The sequence below is a fragment of the Rosa chinensis genome, chromosome 2 (genome assembly GCF_002994745.2).
Source record: "Rosa chinensis cultivar Old Blush chromosome 2, RchiOBHm-V2, whole genome shotgun sequence".
Classification (NCBI taxonomy): Eukaryota; Viridiplantae; Streptophyta; class Magnoliopsida; order Rosales; family Rosaceae; genus Rosa; species Rosa chinensis.
The window spans coordinates 77927533-77947533 of record NC_037089.1 but is presented as its reverse complement, the minus strand read 5'-3'; the positions used below and the strand labels follow the sequence as shown (position 1 = coordinate 77947533).

At 36.9% G+C, this 20001-nt stretch overlaps 1 long non-coding RNA gene across 2 annotated transcripts; it reads left to right on the top strand.

Moving 5' to 3' along the window:
• Positions 1-647: 647 nt before the first annotated feature.
• Positions 648-4112, top strand: LOC112189511. Of its 2 annotated transcripts, none has more exons than XR_005807666.1 (7): positions 648-858; positions 1133-1188; positions 1294-1346; positions 2303-2442; positions 2546-2751; positions 3723-3843; positions 3959-4112. It is a non-coding gene; the product is annotated as an uncharacterized LOC112189511 (long non-coding RNA). The 2 variants fall into 2 exon arrangements; XR_002931951.2 differs by having other exon boundaries at positions 2546-2785.
• Positions 4113-20001: the final 15889 nt, after the last annotated feature.

Sequence of the window (20001 nt, the reverse complement as noted above, 5' to 3'; positions counted from 1 at the left end):
TTATCCCAATTTAATTCTAGGTCATCGAACGTTGAATTACACATTCCAATCTAGATCGAACACGCCTTATTGTCAAAAAGAATCTAGAATAATTCACCTAATTTTGGATTCCATTTATCTCGCAGTGACATTAATTAACAGCATAAGAACACGTACTACTTTCCTGAAAGATGATGGAATTAGGAACAAATCAAACTGCAAGCTTCATAAAACCAAATAAGTACACACCATATATATAAAGGCTACTACATTTGGCACTTGATGACCCAATCTCAAGTACTCATGATCGTGGAACATCTAAGCATATATAGATCCCGTGCATACGTACTTTTACTCATATTTCCCTCCTAATCTTTTGTGGAAAGATACATTATTCATATACACGATGTAATTTTTGTAGGTACGTACATTATTCATATACACGATGTAATTTCTGTAGGTACGTACATATCTAATTATAAATATATGAAAATGAGTTAACTGTTCACAACTGTTCATGTAACAGTAAAATGACGGTTTTGCCCTTCCTTTTTTCTCACAATTTCTGGCTGCCGTAAGGTGTGTGAAAAGGCTATTCTGCCCTTCTTTTCTTGGTTTATGGATCTTCAAGCCCAAATCTGATCTAGAAACAGTGTTTAACATGAAAACTCCCGACATTTCCAGATTCTCCAATGGGACAAACAGTGATGGAAAGGGATTCAATTGAGGATTATTACCCTTTTGCCCTAAAGTCTGAAGTATATAAGCAAGAAAGTCACCATCTAAGCACTTCGAGAAGCCTCCACCGTCTTCATAACCGACTCTCAACCGACATTAACGTTTTCCATCAACATCCCCATCCCCATCATCCAGGGCATGGTAAGATTTCCATCTGATATAATGATTTGCTTTAATCAATTAATAGATTATTGAGCATAATCATTCCTATACAAGTTGATTTCACTTTCAATTGCATACAGTCAATTTCTTAACTAACATCTTTGTTCTGATGTTTATAAAGAAATCGATCTTTCTGTGAATTGAGATGGCTTAGATCTTTCAAAAGTCTTTTTATTTGTTTCTTTGTTTAAGGAAGACAATTCGAATCAAATTGTTGTCTTAATGATACCATTTGCTTCTTACTTCTCAACAGCTCCCACAGTTAGAATCTGTTCCTCAGTTGACAATACAAACTTCTGTGGAAAACAGGTAAAAGATATTTCAATCTTTAATGAAAAACTCTTTAGTTTACTTTTGCGTCAATTTTTACATAGAACTTTCCATCTAATTAACATCAAACTTTGTCTTATGCAGATTCTATTTGTTCCCTGATTTCATATCTGGATAAGTCAATCTGCTATTTCAAGGTATAGCTGTCAATTTATGTCATTTCCAATCAATTACTAACTTCTTTATCAATTGTCTTCATCTTCATATTATCCAGTTGCTATTTTTGTAAACTAATCATGATAACTTCTGAATACTCATGAAAAATATTCCTATTGGTCTTTGATACATGAATATAAAAAATTACAGAACAATCGTTTTTGTTGGTCAGCAGTTTACTTTCTTCTTTATACATGAACAATTTATATATAAAGTCTTCATCTTTAGTTATTATGCAGTTTAAATTAACACCTTCATTCCACAGTTGCGTATATTTGTTCTCCTTTTTCTGTTTCTGTCTTTCCTTGCATTTAACAACACTATTTGTACGATCTCTGTTATAGTCAATTTTGAATTCTAAAGTAATGATGATTGATAAGGTTGTAAGTTTCTGTTGATGTGAGGGTTTCATTATAGTGAATTGTTCTTCATCAATCGTGTGTGTGATTTGTTGTCATATAAGAAATTCATTCAAGTCTTTCAGCTTTGGATTGTACAAAAAAAAAAAAAAGTCAAAACTGGGTTCTGGGTGGTTAGTCAATTTGCCTTGAAAATTGAGGTTTGATTGAACAATACTCTTGAAGTGATTTGACAGAAAACCACACTAACAGAAACTTCCAAAAGACTTTAGACACTCTTAAGCAGATATTAATGTTGTAGTGGTTTTTAACTTTCAGAGTTAATTTTTGTGTGTAGTTTATGTTCAGAAGTTTCTGATGATCTATTTATTGGTTTAAGTTTGTCTTTCTGAGCTATCCTTTTAGTACAAGATACTATGATATATTTGTTGTGTTTTCTGAATGATCATCTTCAGGGTTGTTTTAGCTAAAAGTAGGTATGTTTACAGCTCAAATGTCCGTTGATTGATTCTTTTGTTTATTCTTCAACTTTCATCACTTCCCGTTAATTATATTTACATTCTTTTTCCTACATTCAGTTTCAAGAGATGATCAGACGCACATTAATCCGTGAAATAAGAGCTTTTCAAATCAAGATTTGTGTTTTCAGAATCTGGAGACAAGGAAGTACAGCAATGAGATGTACGATGGTCTCCATTATGTGTTAGTTGATAAAGAGGTAACTTTTTTACAAATTGTTTAAAATCAATTCAATTCTTTGAAAATTGAAATACATTTGAATCATCAACCTTATTATGATCCTTCAATTCAATTGAACACAGGGAAATACGTTTCATGCTATAATTGATGAATCTGATTATCCTTACGTGTTGAACAAGATGGAACAAGGACAGATCTACGACATCTCCCATTTCTCCAGACGGAAACACGTATCCAAATACAAAGTTGTAGATCATGATGCTCAGCTGTATTTCAAAGAGTCAACTAAATTTGAACCAGTGGGACATACGTTGCCTCCAATTCCGCAGTATGCATTTCATCTTCTTGATTTTAATTAAAAGGTAAATAAAATATTCAATTTTATTTCATTTGGTTTCCTCTTAAATTTACATACCATTAAATAATAACTTAGTTTGATGATGTTTGTTTTAATGATTTACAATGATGTTTGTTTAGAAGTTATTCACTGCACAACATTGTTTGTTTTTATTTAAAAATGTTTGCGTTATTTACACAAGCACTTTTGTTCTGCATATACTCTTTACTGTAGTGTTGATGTGTTCGAATACAGCTTTTTAGAGCAGTCTCCTATTGAAATAGATGTCTCTGCTTTCTGAATCTTCGTTGATAACTAAATCAATGCTCCCACATCTCTTTAGTTTCTGTTTCATAAAACTACAGAATTTGAATTGACTTATACATGAGTATGTTTATCTTATGCTCAATTTCATATTTTCCAGCTGTTTACACTACCATTTGCGTTTAATATATAGGCAAAACCGCCTACACTTCCCATTTTCCATTGATATTGATATCAAGCTTTTTGATATTGTGCACAAAATTGAATGATAACAGATCAGATTGTTGCTTCATCTGCGAAGGATCTAATTAAATGATAATTCATTTTGTTCGAAGTTTGAACAGATTGATCAAAATAATTGGTATAATGCTATTTTATATAAATCAAGAAATGAAGCACAGATTACGCGCTTCTTTATATATTTTCTCTGTTCATGTTTCAGTGCATTGTCTAAAACTAGGCTATTGTTCCATGTTTTACGATATTTCAGACTTTGACATCAACTAATCACTAAAGCAATGTTGGTTTTTGTTCTAATGCTATTGCATGTTTTGCTAACAGTCATGCTTTATCTATTACATTACACAGATTTAGCTAATCCAATTTGGTATTCTTATATGTTGTTTCACTAACAATATACTAATAACATCTGCTATAAATACATTATATCTCTGAACTTTCCAACTTTTCCTTCACAGGTATGAAAAAGTTGGACACTTATAGTACTGATGTTGACCGTATGAAAAAGTTGATGTTGGTCAACCTGAGTATAGCCCTCTTGAGTTCTCTCTGTCCCTGTGCTACACGAAGTTACTCCAGGTAATTGTTGTTGTTATTATTATTAATTTTTTCCTTCATATGGTGTGGACTGCATATCTTTCGAGACATGGTTTTTAACTTGAAACTGGATTCCTTATGATTTTTACTACTGCAGTATTATGTGGATCATCCTGAAGAAAGAAGAAATCAACAAGGCTTCCTAAAACGAAGGCTCAACCATCCGAGGTCAAGGGTCTTATGATCCAAAATTAGAATGTTGTATAACATTTGGAACTTAGTAACTCAAGTTACAACCAGATTCTGCATGCTTCTCAAAATGTTCCACCACCAACTGTAACAAACTGCAATAATTGGAACTCCCATTTCAAGTTTACGGAAAACAGTTCATTACACTTTTTACATCGCGCGGCAAAGCGCGGACACTACTACTAGTCTTCATAAAGCATCGGTCTGCCTTCAGTTTCCTCCCCCACCACCTCGTCAGCCACGGCTTCCTCCTTGACCGCCACCTCCACCTCTGTATCCGCCGCCGCCTCCTCCTTTACCGCCTCCATGTCCCCCACCTTGTCCGCTGCCGCCGCCTCCTCCTTGTCCGCCACCTTGTCTGCCTAGCCTCCTCCTCCTTTACCGATTCCATGCCCTCCACCTTGTCCGCCGCCGCCTCCTCCTTTACCCCCTCCATGTCCGCCTCCTTGTCCTCCGTATCCACCAGCACCGCTGCCTTGGCTTACTGCTTTTGATTCTTTGTTTCGTCTTCTGCATAAAATGAGGGTTGTTTAAGACGATGTTGATTTAGGAAGAATAAAACGGGCATGTTAATTTTCTCTGACTCACGTGTTTGTGGGATGACTACTTCATCAGTCGCAGTCACACGACGCTCACCGGCGTAGCTATGACAGCGACCAAAAGCACCATTGAGACTGCAATCGTCTACTGCACACGTACACACATTAACATTATCTGGGTCAGTATATCTATACATGCGTGCAGTTTATACATAACTACTAAACCAAAAGGAAATTTGATCAATGCATTGAAATAACCTCGCTCCTCATCTTTGGGAACTATCCGACCAGCTGCCACTGCCGAAAAGACAAGTCCAAGCGCAAGCAGGAGACGTAGGAAAACATGGAGCTTGAAACTCATTTTTCCGGGCAACATACTGAACCTATATATTTGAGGCCGAACTACTTCTGATCTAGTACTGTGTGTGATTCAGAGGCTTTGCTTGACGTACGTTATTTATAGTAAGGAGGGGGTAGTAAAATACGAATGCCAATAAGTAGGTGGTTACTTGCACACTTGATAGGAGCATTTTAATGCGACGTTTTAACTGCATTTCCCTACATTTCTTACGTTATTTCCTTATTAAAATCCTGTTTAGGAAAGTTTCCATTCTTTGATTGGAAAAGTTCCTATTTGTAGAAAGTTTATATTTTTGTAGTTTCTATTTATCATTTTTAGTAAGTTGCCATTTTTCATTTTAGGAAAGTTTCTATTTTTCTTATTAGTTTCTATTTTTTTAGGACCTCCAAGCAAGTGGAAAATCTTGAGGAGGAAAATCAAAGTTGCAACCAAGTGGAAAATCTTGAGGAGGAAAATCAAAGTTGCAACCAAGTGGAAAAACTTGAGGAGGAAAATCAATTCAAGTTGAACAAGTGATAAACATGTGGGAAGATATTTTTTACAAATTTGTCTAACATATCTAGCCCTTCATTTATGTTCATCTCCACCCTCCATTCATCATTTTTTGGGCTATAAATACACTTCTCCTCTCACTCTCAAGACCACATTCCTTCATCCATTTCATCTTCTTGTCTCACCATTTCCTCTCCATTTTCCTTAGTCACCAATTCCTTCATCCATCTCATCTTCTTTGTCTCACCATTTCCTTTCCATTTTCCCACACATTCCTTCATCCATTTCATCTTCTTGTCTCACCATTTCCTCTCCATTTTCCTTAGATACCAATTCCTTCATCCATCCCATCTTCTTTATCTCTCCATTTCCTTTCCATTTTTCCCAAAAATTCCTTCATCCATCTCATCTTCTTTGTCTCTCCATTTCCTTTCCATTTTCCTTCTCCATTCTCTAGTTTTAAGTTTATGCATTTTCAAGCAAGGAGAGGAAGAAGAATAAGGAGCCGTGAAGATCATATCCTCCATCATCCACCTTGAAGGCTTGCTTCCAAGATTCAAGATCCAACCATCTAGCTCTCCATCTCCATCTCCACTCACGGTGTAATTCGTTCCTTTTCCTTGTAACCTTTTTGGTTTCCTTGTTTGATTTCGTATGAACTTGTTTCTAGTTAACAATAATGTTTAGGGCAAAGTTTAAGCCCAATTTCTATGTTTAAATAAAGTTTTCGAATTCTATAATTGTGATTCTAAGTCGCTTATGTGAGTTTGTTCGATTAAATTTGCTTTACAGAAAACTTTTATATGTTTATCTTATTTGGGTCGACACTTATAGGATTTGCATGTAATTGGTGCTAGGTTTAAGAACATGAAATCGACTTTTCGTTTTGTGTAACTTGAATCAAAAGTAGTAAAGGTTCTGGACAAGAATCGAATTTAATTGAAGAGGATTGCAATTAGGTGGACTTTTCCATAACTAAGTTGTACACTTGAGTTGATAGCCTTTCTCTATGTCTAATGCGTTGAACATGTCATGATTGACTAGCTTTCTAGGGCTTGATTGCATGTTTGATAGGATTAATCTAGGTGCTTTCGCTTAGGTTAATTAGCATTGAAAAGTAAAATATGGGAAATCATTTGCTTTCGAATGTTTCACATGATCAACTCCTCTCTCATGACTTGGAAGAACAATTATAGGGTTTGAATCGAATTTGATTACATGGAATTGATTTTGATCTTTGTTCCTTGCGTTCCACCTTTGTATATATGTTTTTACATTTTCTTTATTTTATTTATTTTAATTTTAATTTTAAGAATCCTAATCCCCCCTTATTTGTGTTTACTTGTATATATTTATTCTTTATTTTATTTTTGTAAATAATACTTTATTATTTTAATTCTTTATTTGTTTATACAATTGTATATATTTATATTCTTTATTTTATTTTTGTAAATAATACTTTTCTTTATTTGTTATACAATTACAAGTGTACCCTCAATCCCCGGAATAGAACGATCCCTACTTACTTATACTACTAACGATATTTTCAGGGTTAAATTGCGCGCTTCCCAAAAGCGACATCAATTTTTGGCGCCGTTGCCGGGGATTGAAAAATCACTTGCTAAATTGTGTCATTTATTGTATATATTTGTTGTATATAAATTGTTTAAAACTTAGTTTAAATTAACTAGGATGTTATTTATATTATTGAACACGAATTTTAATTGTAGGTTGTAAATTGAGAGGAATAGGTGAAGTCTCTTTTGTTAATATTGGCCTAAACCCCTTACTGGTACCTAGCTCAGGTCCCTTAAGGTTGAGGGCGGCCTTTATTAACACTTGTTGAACTGTCTTTACACTTATGAACTTTTTCATCTTAGTAAGTATAGCCTATGTGGAATGGTGTCTAGGAAGGGGACAACGTTCATGACGGGTTTTTGAATCCAGAAGTGCTTGCAAATGGGCCTAAACCACTATGTGGGAGTAGCTCATGCCAAAATGGATTTTTCCTCTCGTGTTCGTCCTCCCCACCTGGCCATTTCAGTAAGGTTGCCCAAACGATTTGAAAGGGAGTTTGTGTCTAGGCGACTATACTTGGGCCGCACGTCCACTTGATTTACCGCTTGGAATTTGATTCGATATCAATAATGTTTATAATAAAAGAAATACTTGTGAATACTCTATACGTGTAAATTATTTTGTTGTTTCACACTTTAAACTTGTAAAAATACTTTTCACGTTTTATACTCACTTGTATACTTAACTTGTGTCTTATGTACAATATACTTGTTAATTATACTTGTAGTTTGTAATTAATAGTTATACTTGTTTTTATTTTGTATTTCTTTGTTAATTATAGTTACTAACTTTATTTAATGTAGGTACCGTCTGGCTGCAAGACGTAAAATACAAGCGCTACTTGGGAGGCAACCCATGCAAATCAGATTTGTTTTCTCTTTCCCTATTTCTTTTTATTTTTCAATTTTTCTCTTTAGTTTTTATTTTAGGATTTGTTTTCGTAAATGTCTTCTATCTATGCTTACTTATTTCATTGCATGCTTTTAATTAATTACATTGAGGATAATGCAATATTTAAGTGTGGGGGAAGAGATTTATATTTTTGTCTTTCATTTTGAGTCCTATATATATATTTGTCTTTTATTTTTGAGTCCTTTCTATAAAAAAAAAATATATAAAAAATATTAAAAAAAAAATTGCATTCATTCAGTCTTATTTACAAAAAAAAAAAATATATATATATATATAAAAATATATATATATATAATAATAATAATAATAATACTAAGCCATGTCTGCATCTCTGTAGGAGTTGAGACTGAGCTCAAGGGAAATGTGAGAGCCACCGCCATAACCGCCACCTCCCTCGGAAGTAGTCTTCATGTTGCCAAAGATGTCCTCACCATGCATGGGGAATAGTGGAAGGGTTTCAATCTCCTGGTGATCTCCTCCTCGCTGTTCCATGAAAGATTGTCCTCCTGTTGTGCCAAAGGAGGTAGTACTGGTATTAGTGTTGAAGGGTGAGGAGGAATATGGGTCAACACCATAGCCGACACGTGACCCAAAGTTTAGATCAATGGATCTACCATCATCAGTAGAACTAGTGGATCCAAAATTGAGATCGAGAGATCCACCAACCGGAACGTTCCGAAATTCCTTCAACTTCTGCCTCTCACGAGCCTTGAGGTTCTGGAACCAAAAGAAGACGTTTTTGTCCTCGATCTGCCCATACTGTTTCAGATGGAGGCAGATCTCTTGAATCTGCTCTGGAGTTGGGTACTTAAAACCCTTATCATAGTAAAGGCCCTTGAGGATTCTTAGTTGAGGCGGTGTGGGAGCCCACCGGTTATTAGTCCCGGCTGCTTGGTTGTTTCCTCCATCCTCGATTTGTTGCTGGGTCTGTTGCTCCATTAGTTGCAGAGTTTGTGGTTCCATGTTGATGAAGAAAGGATTTGAGTTTCGAAAGAAAGGCTGAAGGGTTGAGAGAGAAAGGCTGGAACTCGGAAGAATTTTCTTTTGGAGTGAACAGTCGCTCAGAATGCACCTATTTCTAGAACGAGTGAGCAGATCTCCACCGTTGGATCGACGATCTCTGAGATTAAATCTACGCGTTGGATTAAAGTCACCCAAAAACACGGAAAAGTTGTTGACGCGTGAAGGACACATGGGGGAACCAAACTGATCTCGAGGAGCTGTGACAGATAAGCTACAGCCGAAAGCAGGTATGATTGCCGTAAATTAAGGAAAAGAAAGGACGCGTGGGGGAATCAAACGAATCTCGAGGACCTGTGACAGACAAGCTACAGCCGAAAGCAGATCTAAATGCCATAAATCCAGGAAAAGAAAGGAATATTTACACGTGAAGGAGTTTCTTGGGCCGTGAACTGTCATAACTCTTCTCCTTCCCGGAGAAGCTTTGTTAAAACCGTGTGCCTGTTGAGATTTCTACCCTATTTTGTGCTTTACATATACATCCTTTTTTGTCTCCTCCAGATTTTACTAAGGTTTGTTTAAGCGTGCAGTTTCAAATTCCTTCTACTTCCTCATGGCTCGAACCAAGGTAACCCCTCGCAGGGGCGTCAATCAACGCCGTGTTCTCTCTTTGGAGGAAGAAGGTCGTCAGGCGGCCACTAGAGCTGGGCTTACTCGTCCATGGGACCATCGTCCTATCCGTGAGCGTACCCGCAGTCCCCCTCCTCTGCCTCGTCGCTCTCCCAGACTGCATCTCGGAGAGTCTTCTTCCTCACCAGCTGCTCGTGCTCCTCGGCCTGTGGCCACCCTGGAAAGCTTGTCGGATTCAATTGATGATTTGCGCTCCTCTCTCCGCGATGGTATTATGGTGACAGATTGGAGAGTCAATTGCATGATCGATTACATCTCTGAGATGAACTGCTCTTTGATCCGCTGTCACACTGCAATAAACAAGCTTGCTCAGGAAGTCAATAACTTGCAGAGTTATCCTCCTGGGTTTCCTCGCAAGGACGCTACTGCATCACAACATGAGGACCCGCCTCCGAAGGCTGAAACCAGCAAGAGGGCTGCCACTCGCCCGCATACCGCTCTTCCAAAGGAGTAAATGGAGGTACAAGTCTAGGCTAAAAGACTTTAAACATTAAGCGCTGCATGGGAGGCAACCCATTTCAACTGTAGCTGTGGAGGAGACATCAAACGCAGATTTGCTTTCTTGAACTCTTCCTTCTATTTTATTTTCTTAAATTTTAAGTTGTTTTAGGTTTCGTTGTGTTCATTTTCTCTTCTATGCTTGATTTATGCTTTGCATGATTTATATTTGTTTATACATTGAGGACAATGCATGAATTAAGTATGGAGGAAGGGTTATTGCTTTATTGTGTTTTTAGTAGTTAGTATATAAAGAAAAAAAAAAATAGTTGATGTTGGATTGTGTTTTTAATTGATGTTGTGATACACTAAGGTATATTGGATTAAACATAGTCTTGAAAAAGGGTAGCTGTTTCAGTCCCATTGCACATCGAGACTCCCTGTTCCCGTACCTAAGTGTTGAAATTAAATTAAATTGTTGAAAAAGAAAGAAAAAAAAATTTGGTTACTTTTGTTTTTGTTTTTGAGTCTTAGAATGCCCTTTCAACTGTCTAGGATGATTCTATATCTCTGAAATCATGATTAAAAGAGGATCACAAAATTGAGATGATTTTTAAAATGGTATTCTTTGGTTAATTGAGATATATGAAAAATGCATGCATGTGTAGTGGATATGGATTTCGTAACCTTGGTACAGAATATGAGCATGTTAGGATGAGTTTTGATTCATAAAAGTCCATGTGAGATATTTAAGCCATGTCCCTTTTTCTTGGAGTGATAATTGAAAAATATATTCTTAATTTCTTGGCGATGTTTTGATGATCTCATTACTCTTTCATTTGATTGATTGCTTGCCATAGATTAAGTTTGATGGACTAGAGAATGCTAGAATTCGCTCTTGTGCTTGTTGAGACGTTTGTCAATACATGGCCCTGATTCTGGAAGGGATAGAGGCAACCTAGGAATTATCACCATTGCCAAATAAGCATGTGTCCCTATTTGTGCCCGTCATGGGACTCCCTTAGATAAACCCCTTTGAGCTTACATTAAGCCTTTTCTTTCATCACCCTTAAATCCTTAACCCTGAACCTTAGTATAGCTACACTCCTACCCTTTGTTCTAAAAACTTAGTGGAGCTATATTTTGGGACTTTACTTGAGGATTTGGCATTGAGAAAGAAGATTGAGAAGAGGTGAAAGTTCAAGTGTGGGGGTAGACTTGTCCATGAGAAAGAAAAAAAATTATGTGAAAGCCGTGAAAAAGAAATGGAAAAGAAAAAAAAAAATTGTGTACGGCTAGAAAAGAAAAGAAAGAAAAATGTTTATGGATTTTAGTCCTCCATACTTGGTGAGTTTGGAGTTTGTTTTGAATTGAAGACCCACTATTGGAAAATTTGGTCTTTGTCCAATTCACTAGTTCGAGGGAAGTTTAGAGTGAAGATTGGGCCTAACATGAAGACATTTGGCCCTTTTATAAAACCTCTATGGGATGTGACGTTTTGATATATCTTGGTGGATTTCTAGAAGTCTCTACATCTACATGAGCTCTGCTAGGTTTTTAGGACACTTTGTGAAATTCCTTACGTTTCGTTTCTTAAAACCTTGAGCCTTGGCCCCATTACAACCCTAAATAAGACCTTCTTGATCCTTAAGATGGGACAGCCTTTGATTTGTGGAGATGAGTTACAAGAGTTGAACCTATGGCTTGGGTCCATCCGTGCAAGTAGTTGATATCCTTCATGAGATCTTTTAAAAAAAAATATATTCACAAAGTGCTTTTCGTTTCTTATATATGTGAGCTATTTGATTGCCTCAAAATATTTTCTCTCACATATAATTGAGTGATTATAAGCTTTTAAGCATGGTCTTGAATTCTGAGAGAAGAAAGAGTGGATATACCTTGTGAGGATATGAATCATACTTGTTCGAAGCATGCTTAACAGAAACCATCACCATTATTACAACCAAGTCCTACTTGTGTATGTGTGGATTATATGTTTTAATTAACTCTTGAATATCTACATATTGATTATTGGTTGAGTGCTAATCTTGATATTGTGAAAGTAGGAGATTTCTGAGACAAAAAGTTGAAGGGCAATAGAGTCATTGTTTTTGTAGAGTCTTTAATTTTCGTTGAGTCTTAGTGTGTGTCATAGTGTGATTTTGCTAAGGGACTAGCAAAAGCTAAGTGTGGGGGAATTTGATAGGAGCATTTTAATGCGACGTTTTAACTGCATTTCCCTACATTTCTTACGTTATTTCCTTATTAAAATCCTGTTTAGGAAAGTTTCCATTCTTTGATTGGAAAAGTTCCTATTTGTAGAAAGTTTATATTTTTGTAGTTTCTATTTATCATTTTTAGTAAGTTGCCATTTTTCATTTTAGGAAAGTTTCTATTTTTCTTATTAGTTTCTATTTTTTTAGGACCTCCAAGCAAGTGGAAAATCTTGAGGAGGAAAATCAAAGTTGCAACCAAGTGGAAAATCTTGAGGAGGAAAATCAAAGTTGCAAGGAAGTGGAAAATCTTGAGGAGGAAAATCAAAGTTGCAACCAAGTGGAAAAACTTGAGGAGGAAAATCAATTCAAGTTGAACAAGTGATAAACATGTGGGAAGATATTTTTTACAAATTTGTCTAACATATCTAGCCCTTCATTTATGTTCATCTCCACCCTCCATTCATCATTTTTTGGGCTATAAATACACTTCTCCTCTCACTCTCAAGACCACATTCCTTCATCCATTTCATCTTCTTGTCTCACCATTTCCTCTCCATTTTCCTTAGTCACCAATTCCTTCATCCATCTCATCTTCTTTGTCTCACCATTTCCTTTCCATTTTCCCACACATTCCTTCATCCATTTCATCTTCTTGTCTCACCATTTCCTCTCCATTTTCCTTAGATACCAATTCCTTCATCCATCCCATCTTCTTTATCTCTCCATTTCCTTTCCATTTTTCCCAAAAATTCCTTCATCCATCTCATCTTCTTTGTCTCTCCATTTCCTTTCCATTTTCCTTCTCCATTCTCTAGTTTTAAGTTTATGCATTTTCAAGCAAGGAGAGGAAGAAGAATAAGGAGCCGTGAAGATCATATCCTCCATCATCCACCTTGAAGGCTTGCTTCCAAGATTCAAGATCCAACCATCTAGCTCTCCATCTCCATCTCCACTCACGGTGTAATTCGTTCCTTTTCCTTGTAACCTTTTTGGTTTCCTTGTTTGATTTCGTATGAACTTGTTTCTAGTTAACAATAATGTTTAGGGCAAAGTTTAAGCCCAATTTCTATGTTTAAATAAAGTTTTCGAATTCTATAATTGTGATTCTAAGTCGCTTATGTGAGTTTGTTCGATTAAATTTGCTTTACAGAAAACTTTTATATGTTTATCTTATTTGGGTCGACACTTATAGGATTTGCATGTAATTGGTGCTAGGTTTAAGAACATGAAATCGACTTTTCGTTTTGTGTAACTTGAATCAAAAGTAGTAAAGGTTCTGGACAAGAATCGAATTTAATTGAAGAGGATTGCAATTAGGTGGACTTTTCCATAACTAAGTTGTACACTTGAGTTGATAGCCTTTCTCTATGTCTAATGCGTTGAACATGTCATGATTGACTAGCTTTCTAGGGCTTGATTGCATGTTTGATAGGATTAATCTAGGTGCTTTCGCTTAGGTTAATTAGCATTGAAAAGTAAAATATGGGAAATCATTTGCTTTCGAATGTTTCACATGATCAACTCCTCTCTCATGACTTGGAAGAACAATTATAGGGTTTGAATCGAATTTGATTACATGGAATTGATTTTGATCTTTGTTCCTTGCGTTCCACCTTTGTATATATGTTTTTACATTTTCTTTATTTTATTTATTTTAATTTTAATTTTAAGAATCCTAATCCCCCCTTATTTGTGTTTACTTGTATATATTTATTCTTTATTTTATTTTTGTAAATAATACTTTATTATTTTAATTCTTTATTTGTTTATACAATTGTATATATTTATATTCTTTATTTTATTTTTGTAAATAATACTTTTCTTTATTTGTTATACAATTACAAGTGTACCCTCAATCCCCGGAATAGAACGATCCCTACTTACTTATACTACTAACGATATTTTCAGGGTTAAATTGCGCGCTTCCCAAAAGCGACATCAACACTTGGGACAGAGGTCTAGACTCCTCAGGACTTACTCGTCTCTTGAGCACTTTGCCACATAACCCCTGTGCAGGCGAAGACCACCACCTCCCTTGAACGGAAACATAGTAAACCGAGACGTGTATACTAACTTTGTCTTGACTTTCTAGTTGTCGCACTCACGTGAATAACTTATATTAAATAGAACTAGCATTTCTCTACACATGCTCTGTATTAGGGCCGTTAATGAGTCGTGTCGGGTTGGGTTCGTGTCGGGTCAAGATATTTGTCGTGTCACTAGAGACAAACCCAAACCCAAACCCAACCCATTTAATAATCATGTTGAAAATTTAAACCCAAACTTAACCAATTTATTAAACGGGTTACCCGTTTCCAACCAGCTTAACCTATTTAATAAATAGGTCGTGTCGTGTTGGATCAAATGACTCATTTAAGGATTAACATTGCGACCCATAAACTAAAAAAAATGCATAAATTGATTAAATTCACTAAAAAATTCACAAGACTAAGAATATAAATAATTATATATAATTTATAAATAATTAAATCAAATAATGATGAAGTAAAATATTTCAAATTGTCTAATTGTAGGATCAAATACTCCCAACGTCCAAAATTTCAAGAAGAAGTATAACATAATCGGGTTATATGGGTTCACTTCATGTTGGTGGATTGACCCGCGGCCAACCGGTTTATTAAATGGGTCATGGCGGGTTGACCCGCGACTGACCCACTTTTTAATTGTGCGGGTTCAACTCACTTTATTTCGTGCAGGTTTCAAGCATGTTATCGGGTTGTGTTGGAATTGAAAACCCTACCCTGCATGTGTAAGCATTTTTCTTTTAGGAAAAAAAGAAAAAAAAAGAAAGAGGATAATGGATGAAAACAGTTATTGCAGAGAGAGGTTAGTGAGAGAAAAAAGTAGAATTTGTGGGATTTATTTTGTTTATTTTTGTTAATAAAAATATAATTTGCAATTGTCATAATGACCTCTGTGATTTAATTAATTCTCAAAGTATTTTAATGTTTTAGGGTCATTTTTGTCAAAAATTTTGATTTTGGCTAACAAAGTCCCTTCTCTTAATAATAGTATAGATAAAATAATATGATAATTTATCTATACTATTATTAAGAGAATATAGTTTGTCAGTCAAAATTTGAAATGACCCTAAAAAATTAAAAAATTTGAGAAGTAATTAAATCACAAGGACAATTTTGACATTTAAAAAAATATATCTATACTATTATTAAGAGAAGAGAGCTTGCTCTCCAAAATTGAAATTTTTTACCAATTGAACGTTTATATATTAAAAAACTATGAAATATAATTAATCAATAAGGATAATATGGTAAATTATAAAATAGAAAAAAATTTAAAAAAACAGAAAATGTGATAGTTGTACGGGAAGTTTTTCCACTACCTTTAATTTCTCTCCACAAATATAGTGGGTGGACCCTGCTAGTTTTTATTAAAAAAACTCAATAATGTTTTCGAGAAATGGGGAATTGAGAGAAAATTGTTGTGTATTCTCATTGATAATAGGGGCCTCTTTATATAGAAGATTATAATACATAGAATTTGAATCATACAAGGAAAGGTAATCATACATTGAATATGAATCTCTAGATTCTTTTAATTAAATCCTATTACCACTAGGTCAAATAACCTAGAGTTTGGGCCAGACACACAAATAAGGATTTACTTGAACACTCCCCCTTGTGTCGTCCAAACGCGGTGCTTCTCTCGTTGCCTCGCTAAAAACCTTGCCGAGTAACAAAAACATAGTGGGACAAAAATAACCTCGGTTGAAGGGGAAAATGAGCACAACACACCCTTCACGTTTCAAGATTTACATGTAGACATCTCCCCTTGATGTCTGCACCCCCCTGATGACTACGATCATGGGAGTTCAGATACTTTCCGCAAGCCAATTCTTGCCACATGTTTCTCAAACATGGATTTGGGCAATGACTTAGTAAACAAGTCGGCCACATTGTCCTCATATCGAACCTAGTTTACCTTGACCTTGAGGAGCTTCTGTTGTTGCTGATTGTAGAAGAATTTGGGCGATATATGCTTGGTGTTGTCACATTTGATGTAACCTTGCTTCATTTGTTCAATGCAAGCAGCATTATCCTAATAAATGCTTGTTGGCTTATCTGTGGTAAACTTCAAACCACAATTGCTTCGAACATGCGTAACTATGGATCGAATCTATATACATTCACAAACTGCTTCGTGAAGAGCAATAATCTCTGCATGGTTCGAAGAGGTAGCGACTAAGGTCTGCTTTGTAGACCTCCAAGATATCGCGGTCTTTCCCATGATGAATACATAGCTAGTTTGGGAGTGACCTTTGTGTGGGTCAGAGAGGTACCCAACATCAGCAAAACCCTCCAAAACACTTATATCATTTTGGGATGGGAAGAGGGAACGTAGTCCATCATGTATGACGTCCTTGACACTTGATGGGTCTGAATCCATCTTCTCTCTATAGGGATAGAACAAGCCCATATCAATCGTACCACTTAGGTATCGAAAAATATCTTTAACACCAGTCTAATGGCGTAGTGTTAGCGCATAGCTATATCTAGCTAACAAGTTCACAGCGAATGAGATGTCCAGTCTCATGCATTGTGCCAAGTACAATAATGAACCTATTGCACTTAAGTAGGGCACTTCTGCCTCTAGCACTTCTTCATCGTCATCTTTTGGACGGAATGGATCCTTTTTTGGATCAAGACTACGGACGACCATTGAGGTGCTTGAAGGCTTAATCTTGTCAGTATTAAAACGCCTAAGCATCTTTTGGTTATAAGTTGATTGATTAATCAAAATACCATTTTCACGGTGCTCAAGTTCTAAACTGAAGCAAAACCGTGTTTTCCCAAGATTTTTCCATCTCAAATTTGGATTTCAAGTGTTCAGCAGTTTCCCTTAACTCTTTAAGGGTGCCAATTATATTCATGTCATCGACATAAACCGCTACTATTGCAAACTCGGAACTTGTCCTTTTTATGAACACACATGAGCATAGTTCATCGTTGACATATCCCTTACCAATCAAGTAGTTACTTAGACGGTTATACCACATCCGTCCGGATTGTTTCAATCCATATAGTAAGCATTTCAATCTAATTGCAAACGCGCTCTGTGGTTTAGAGCCACTTGATTTAGGTAACTGAAATCCATCTGGGACCTTCATGTATATCTCTGTATCTAGATCCCCATATAGATACGCAGTAACCACATCCATAAGCTGCATGTTCAGTTTTTTGGAAACTACCAAACTAACAAGGTAGCAGGAACGTAATGACGTCCATTGCGAGAAAATATGTCTCCTCGTAGTCGATTCCAGGGTGTTGTGAGAAGCCTTTCACCACAAGGCGAGCTTTGTACCTTACGATCTCATTTCTCTCATTACGCTTTCTAACAAATACTCATTTATGACCAACTAGTTTGGTGTTGGGCGGTATTGGCACAACCTTTCCAAATACCTTTCTTTTCGCTAGAGAATCAAGTTCTACCTGCATCGCATCTTTCCATTTTGGCCAATCGGCTCTACGTTGGCATTCATCAATGGAGTGTGGTTCGATATCATCGGTCTCAATAATCTCACGTGCTACCGAATATGCAAATACATCATCAACGATAATGGAGCTTCTTTCCCACGTCCCATGTACACTAGTGTAATTTATAGGGATCTCTACTTTCTCAGGAATAGGTTCTGACATTGAGGCGTCCCCCAATGATGTCTCTTAGACATAACCATAATCCGGAACATTCTCATGGGACGGATTTTGAGTATCGATGATTAAAGGATTTGTTTATGCCACATTCGCTCTCTTTCTAGGGTGAGTATCCTTCGAACCAATTGGTCTACCACATTTCCTCGCGGGACCAGCGGCCATAGACGCCACATCACTACCATTCTGGGTAGTGGCGCAATCTCCTGGTGTCATGGGAGTGGCATTATGTCCAGTGTTTGGGATGTCAATCCTTGCAGGCACGTTTGCAGCAGGTATGTGTGATCTCGTCACTTTGGCAACATCAAAAAACGCATCAGGCAGAGTGTTTGCTACGTTCTAGAGATCGATAATTCGTCGCACTTCAAGTTCGGACTGTGCGTTATGGGGATAGAGATGAGACATAGTGGGGACAGACCACGACAATTCCTATCATTCCTATCGAACATCTATGTTCTTATCTCCCCCTAACGATGGGAAGACTGTCTCATCAAAGTGACAATCTACGAATCTAGTGGTAAAGAGACCGCCTGTCAAGGGTTCAAGATAGCAGATGATAGTTGGAGATTCATAGCCAACATAGATGCCCATTCGTCGTTGTGGACCCATCTTAGTACGCTGTGGCGGCGTAATAGGAACATAAATGGCACACCCAAAAATGCGTAAGTGCGAGAACCCAATCACTAGCTGTAACGCAGAGTAAGATTGAGTTGCAGTGGGTCATAGACGAATCAGTGTCGCTGCATGCAATATTGCATATCCCCAAGCAGAAACTGGTAGATTAATGCGCATAACCAATGTCTGTGCTATAATCTGTAGTTGTTTGATAGCGGCTTCTGCGAGACCATTTTGGGTATGAACATAGGAAACTAGATACTCTACATCAATCCCCAGTGACATGCAATAGTCATCGAACGTTTTCGATGCAAACTCCTAGCATTATCAAGTTGAATTGAATTAATAGGATGGTCAGGGTAGTGAGCCTGTAGATGGATAATTTGGGCGAGGAGTTTAGCGTAAGCAGCATTTCGAGTGGACAACAGCGTGACATGTGACTAGTGTGCCGACGCATCAACCAATACCATAAAATATTTAAAAGGTTCGCATGATGGTTGAATTGGTCCACAAATATCCCCTTGGATTCTCTGTAAGAACGGAATGAGTATTTTGGGATCCTTTGCGTAGGATGATCTTGGTCATATTTTTCTGAATGAATAGGCTTTGAAAAATGAGAGAGGGGCCTCAGAAGCAACCAATGAGGATTTTGGTTGGGTCTGAGCGTCTGTAGCGCTATTAGAAGCAAAATGTGTGACTACGTCACCCATCATGGTGTTGAAACCATGGAAAGTGGCATCCATGGCGTCTTGGTCATGGGGAGAATCATCCATGGCGTCATGACCATGGGGAGGAGCATTCATGGCGTCATTTATGGCATTGTCACAAGGGACTTGGGCGCCCTATGGCAGCCCAGGACAGCAGCAGCGCTAGAGGCTGCTATTGTTGCGGTCTTGCTAGGTCCAGGAATCAATTTTCGATTCTTGCTTCTTCTCACTCTGAAGAATGGATGTCTGTGTGAAGTCTTTAGTATATGGATCATCATATCACGACCAAGATGTCCTAATCGGTCATGCCAAAGACAATATGTGTCTGAATCCAAAAGATCTTCTCTTATGACATTATTGGATTCGATTGGTCAAATTGTATTGACAAAAAATCCATTAGATTGACACAGAAGCTTCTCTAAGATGCGCTTCCGTCCGCAATCATTAGAGGTAATGCAAAGGAACTCTTTTCCGTTCTCAGTATGCGTTTCCGCATGGAATCCATTGGCTCTTATATCTTTAAAGCTCAATAAGGTTCGATTTGCCTTAGGATCATAGAGAGCTTCTGTGACTTTAATCAAGGTGCCATTTGGCAACAGGAATTGGGCCATTCCATGTCCTTGAACTAAACTTGATGGCCCAGCCATCGTAGTCACAGAGGAATGTGTAGGCAACATCTCTAAGAACAATTGCCTATGGAGTAGAATGGTGTGCGTAGTCGCACTATCCGCAATACATTGTAGTTCTCCAGAA